We start from the raw sequence: 5992 nt of genomic DNA, 5'->3' as shown, positions 1-5992 counted from the left end.
AACGGCTACAATCAGAAAACAAAAACTGACTAAAAAGTGTAATATGATTCTCTATTTCGTTTTAATCAATACAAATAAAATCAGTAATATAATCCTTTCACACCTTTATTGAGTCACCCTATACTGCCACCATGTAATAAAGCTGAAATCTTGGTTTTGGGAAGAAAACGTCTTCTATATTTATGTGTTGTTACCTGCATGTAAATACTGTAACTTATAATGACGGCAGCACTGAACTAGAACTACTGTAATACAATCCACTCATCACAGCCAAAGCTCAGCCCTTATCTTCTTAGTTATGGGGACCAGCTCATGTACATGTAATAATTGGTTATTATATTCATCATACCACACAATTTAGCAGCTAGTGGAAATCACATAGCCATGTCACACAATACACTATAGATATATATATATAATGTGTGTGTATTTCATATTTACTATTAATAGTGCATACTGTCACACTATGGATGATGGCGACCCTGTAATAAGTGTGCTTTCACACTAGCGGAATTATTCCACAAGGCATGCTACAAGATGCAGGAAATTCCACTGAGGGTGGTTCCACACGGGTGAGAAAATGGCACGATTCTCAGCTGATGCATTAGAAAAAAAAAAGCAGAATGTGAAACCAATGATCTCCTGTCTGCGAGGTTTTACTGATGTGATGTTGAGAAATAAAAAAATGGCAGCATGTTCTATCTTCCTACGATGTTTGACTCTTTATCTCCCCTGTATCCCTATGGAGCCTGCGCTTTATCGCATCGCAACAAACATGCCTGGCGATTTTAACATTAGAAAGTCCCATTGTATTTAGCGATAAAGAAAATCGCACGACTTTACGGCGGACGGCAGCGATGCGGGATTATTCTCTAAAAAAACGCATTGCTGACCACTGGCGCTATATTCTGGCGATCGCCCGTGTGTAGCATGCGGTCCAGAGGCGGGATGCCATGGCTGCGGCTCACAGTAACCGTGCGGGTGTGAGCCCTTCTTTGTCTAACACTTGTGTGTCTTCCCACGCCCGGATCACCAGAGGATGGGACTGGATTCCAACAGGAAGCAGGAGGTGAAAGCATTTCCGTACGGGGTGATTAGTCCCTACCGTTTATTGTAGGACACGTATAAAGGTGCCCTCTACATGGCACACGTGTGTGTGAACCCAGGACCTCCATAGCACACGTGTGTGAGGCCGCCACATGTATGTGTACACGCAGGATCACCAGGCAGTACACGAGAAGCTCCCTCCATGGCCGTGTGCGGTTTACTACGAGTGCCCACGGCGGTGCCCGCACACACGTGATGAGCCGCTGTGAGGTCCTGCACACGGCTTGTCCCCAGCGGGCCCCCGTTGGCCGTGGGAACACGTTGTGTTGTGTGTTCGCTGCCGCTGCGTCGTCTCGTGCGGCTCGTAGTATTGCGCGCCTGTGTGTAGTAAGGGGGCGCAGCACTTCCCCTGTGCACGGAGCGCTGCGGGGACGCTGATTGGCTGAGCGGCGGGTCGGAAGTCCATTTTTTTTTATGCTAATGAACCAACTGGGCTTGTAGATATTTACGTTCGTGCGGGAGCCGCCCTTCATTCACCCACATGGTCGGATTCAGACATCATTCGCGCCACTTTCGCGGCCGTATTGCTAATGGGGAGCCGCTACCCCTCCGGAGGGGGCTGTGAGGTGAGTCCGGGGCGCTGGGAGGCTGGATGCGGGGCTGTAGCGCCGGAGGTGGGACGCGTGTGAAGATGGAGGCTTCCCTGTGTTTATCCTAGTGGAGCGCATGGCAGCCGCGGCTCTCCCACAGTGCGGAAGAATGAGGGAGATTTGAAACGCGTGCTGCAGCGGCGGCGGCGGCTGTGGAGGCTGGGGCTGCGGGGAGGGAAACTTCACGGCGGAACAAAGCGGCAGCAGGCCGGCCCGGACCGTGTGCGGCCCCCCATTGTCTGCGGACCCGCTCCGCATTGTGCCGGGCTCGCGGGGACTGGCCGCCCTCCCACGGGGACAAAGCCCTTTGTGTGACGGGACTTCCCGCTCGCCGTGACCTTCCGTGTTTACATCCCGTAAGCGGAGTCCAAGGCCGCCGCGCCGCTCATTGTTAGCGGCAGGAACAGCTGAGGGACTCTACGGCGCCATGTTAGGCGGGAGAGTGGAGTGTGGGGGAGGGGAGCACACAGTACGTTAGTGCTGCGCAGGAGAGCGCTGAGGCCTCGCGGTACATGCCGCAGCTTCACCTCAGCACACGGCCCGGGCGGGGAGGAGGAGGCCGCTCGGCCGGCTGTGTGGATTGTGGCGCAGTACTGCGCAGCCTTGTGCCTCTTCGTTCACAGGGTTCGTGTGAGGTACTCGCTGGAGACGCATAGGGCAAGGCTGGATCTACGCAGCGCCCCTAGCGGTGAGCGGCGCCACGGCAGCAACACGTGCTGCTTCCATGAGGGCCGCAGAGGCGCAGCTCCCCGCACTATCCTCCCTCACTGCTAACAGGGACACCCCTAGTCCGGAGGCCTAACACGTGGCCGGCCTGCAGGGGGCGTTGTGTTCTGTGGCGGCCAGGGAGGATGTGTGGCTGCTCACCACGTTCTCTGCACCACAAAGGAGCAGGCCCTGTGTCACATGTCCTCCACGCTGTGTCACCCATCACCAAGGGGCTGCCACTGGCTGGGCAGGGGACACTAGGACTTGGTGAGGGCTTAGTGATGCCCCATCTCAGTGGTTTCACACTACTTCTGCGCAGAGAAAACCTAGAGAACACCTTATTTTAAATGCGTTCATCTTGTCTGAGCTTCTGCTTCAGACAGTCAGTTAGGACAAGTGTGACTTATTGTTGGTCAATATTGGCCATTGTTTTCTATGGAAGGCAAAAAAAATTGCATCTCGCAAGTGTGACGGAATTTGAAGTATTGGGAAAAACATACCTTTTTAACTTGTTTTTCTCAACTCCTCACACTCACGATCTGCTTTACAAGTGCCATATTGATCCGAGTTTCTGGGACCCATATCGCACTCTGCCATATAAATGCCCCTCTTCACACCTAACCAGCCCCTTAGGATGCGCTCGCACGGGCAGGCTTTGTTCAGGTGGCTTTCATGCAGTTTTTGAGGACCACGTATCCATCCTCTCCTCCTCTTATGGTCCACGCCTGGTTTTGGCTTCATAAACTGCATTAAATGAGCTGAGCAAAACCTGCACATGTGAACGCACCCTTAATCTCCAAGGTCCGGAAACTTCTTCAATTTTATTTAATTTTTTTTTTTTTAAAGATGTCACTTGGCTGCATTTGCATGAGTGAACAATTAGAGTTGGCTCACACGGGCAGAGGAGCAGTTCATGGTTGCGTTCGCTGAGTCGTTTACACTCCCTGTACCAGTCAATGTGAATGACTGATCGCTGTTCACAGGCTACAACATTGTGTTTATACTAAGCAATTATCATTCAGGTGCGCACGATCCAATGATTTTTTTTTAATGATCGTTCTGTGTAAAAGGGCCCTAAATCTAGTTTAATATATTACACAAACTTTAAATGGCACCAGTGGATTCACAGCTTGTTTGTAGTAATTATACAAATTTTTTTTTTTTTTCAGATCGTGGAGCGGCAGAAGGCTTGGTATCGCTGAGTGTCAATGGTAATGCCAAAGTGCTTACAGTGCAGGTAGTTATGTAAGCCAACCTACTGCAGTGAAGGCACTTGTAGCATTATGTTGGCGGAGGTTGCATACTGCTACCAATGTGGGTACATGTTGTACTTTTTGTTCTAAGGTGCATCTAGTGCAGATAGTGAAGTAGATTAGCATCTACTGCCCTAAATGCTCCTTCTGGCATAAGAAGTGCGCTTTCCATTGACCTTCTTCCACTGATTGCGTTTTGATGCTTCATGCAGCCCTCTATAAGTTTTGCATAGTTGCACTACAAGAAGAATTGAGTTGTGCAAATCTATGCAAAACTGATAGCGGTCTGTGCTGTCAACTATTCCACCACCCGACCACGGCGGGCGCCGTTGTATCATGGCTTCAGTAGTGCTAAAGTGCTTATAGTGCAGGTAGTTTATAGCGTTCTACTGCATCATGAGCACTTAAAGTACTACTAGCCACAAATCTTCTACTAACCTGTATTTCTTTTGAGTTCGTTTCCTCAGGGGTCCCATGAGTAGTTTTGCAGGTTTGCTTCCAGCTGCTCTAAGGCTCGCTGTGCAAATCCATGCAAAACTGATCATGTCGCCACATACTGCCGGACGCTAAAGAACGAGACGCCCCTTTCTGTGCAGGTTGGGATTGATTGCAATGCTGTTGTTGTTTATGTGGTATTGCACTTGTCCCGGCCTGTTGAGGATAGTTGGGATTTAACTTTTTTGTGAATGTAATGCAGCTGTCATGTTTTGTTCTATGAAGGTATTTGTGGTTTATAGAAAATGCTTAATAGTTTCAAATAAAGCTGTTATTTCAGCGTTAGACATGTCTATCTAAGTATTGTCTTATTGCTACTTGTAAATGTTTGTTGCGTAACCATTAAACAAGTTCTAAAGCAAGTAGTGCGCACATGTCCTGCGACTGGTTGACTAGTGTAGCAGTATGCCGTACGGACTCTTCTGTACTTACAGGCTTGGGTACACTAGCTACTGACAAGTGTGGGTGACCTCTTGGGCCTCCCTCACACATGAACATGGTAAAGCGCTGCAATTTCACTTCTGGCTGCAGCTCTCTGCAGCCAAAAGCGTGTTTTATCGCAGCCCATCATCGTGATGAGATGCACTAAACGGACAAAGATAGAGCAGACTGCATTGAAATATCACAGCGCTGAAAAGTGCCGTCCAGCGCCGAGATCAAGCGCGTCTGCGAGGCCCCACTGATTTCGATGGGAGCCTTCAAAAGGCAGCGTTAATCGCGGTAAGAACCGCCTGTGTGAGGGAGGCCTGATAGTGTGGCTTGTCATACCAGTACTACGCTGGCAATAGATATTTAGCTATGGAACAAATCAGTCATTGTTCACTTTTATGATGTATGTATATATTTTTTGTTCTCTAGAAGCCGCTCCCCGGAGGAGGAGTCACTCGGCTCATCCGTTATTATTCAAGAATGTAAACTGCCTTAAAGGAAAATGGAAGGGTTTCCAGCCTTTGTGTGACAGATTGAGCTACAGTATCTACATAACTTTGATTTTTTTTTTTTTTAATGCCTCCAGCTTATGATTTTCCTGCAAGATTTCTGTGCATAACGAGATGCACAAGAAGATAACCCATAATTTGGGGGGCGTTTACCTGTGAGACTCTTCTCTTGCAGAGCTGCAGGAAAAATTGCACCATGTTCTATTTTGGGATGTTTCTGATGAGCAATCGCCCATTCTTCCCTTTGGGGGTAGGAAAAAAAAAACACATTGCGCTGACATGTACATGCAAGTGCAATGTGATGCTTTTTTACTCCTATAGGGAATAAATGACAAGTGCCGTAATGCAAAATGTCTCTCAAAATGCATCACACAAAAATCACAGTTTCTCAGTCCGTTATCACACTCGCATAAAACGCACCCGTTTAGGCCTCCTTGACACGGACGGCGCGCTATTGCATTGGTGGTCCATGATACCGTGAATTTGTGGTGCTACCAAGTTCCAAGTATCGTATATTCCGGCGTATAAGGCGATGGGGCGTATAAGACGACCCCCCCCCCAACCGTTACCTTATACGCCGGGAATACAGTGGAGCAAAAAAAAAAATCGTTACTCCCCTCCCCTGGCGTTCTGCTGCGCTGCTGTAGGATGTCGCTGCCTCCTGGTCCCTGGCAGAGCATTGCTTTCTGGATGCTGATGGCACGTGTGTTTTAGCTAATCACAGCCATTCAATGATGTCATTGAATGGCTGTGATTGGCTGACGGCGTGTGTTAGCCAATCACAGTATTAGCTTTCTGGAGGCTGGGATTTCAAGCCCAGCATTCAGAAAGCAATGCTCTGCCGGGGACCAGGAGGGAGCGACAGCCTGCAGCAGCGCCGCAGAACGCTGGGGGAGGTGAG

The 5992-nt window shown here is 49.1% G+C and overlaps 1 long non-coding RNA gene across 2 annotated transcripts; it reads left to right on the top strand.

The window, feature by feature from the left end:
* The first annotated feature begins 1591 nt into the window (after nucleotides 1-1591).
* On the top strand, nucleotides 1592-5760 carry LOC136612603 (uncharacterized). Of its 2 annotated transcripts, none has more exons than XR_010790407.1 (3): nucleotides 1592-1673; nucleotides 3575-3616; nucleotides 5012-5760. It is a non-coding gene; the product is annotated as an uncharacterized lncRNA (long non-coding RNA). The 2 variants fall into 2 exon arrangements; XR_010790406.1 differs by having other exon boundaries at nucleotides 3575-3642.
* The last annotated feature ends 232 nt before the right edge of the window (nucleotides 5761-5992 follow it).

The sequence above is a fragment of the Eleutherodactylus coqui genome, chromosome 1, assembly GCF_035609145.1.
Source record: "Eleutherodactylus coqui strain aEleCoq1 chromosome 1, aEleCoq1.hap1, whole genome shotgun sequence".
Classification (NCBI taxonomy): Eukaryota; Metazoa; Chordata; class Amphibia; order Anura; family Eleutherodactylidae; genus Eleutherodactylus; species Eleutherodactylus coqui.
Note: the sequence above shows the minus strand (reverse complement) of the source record. Positions and strands in the feature narration are given on the sequence as shown.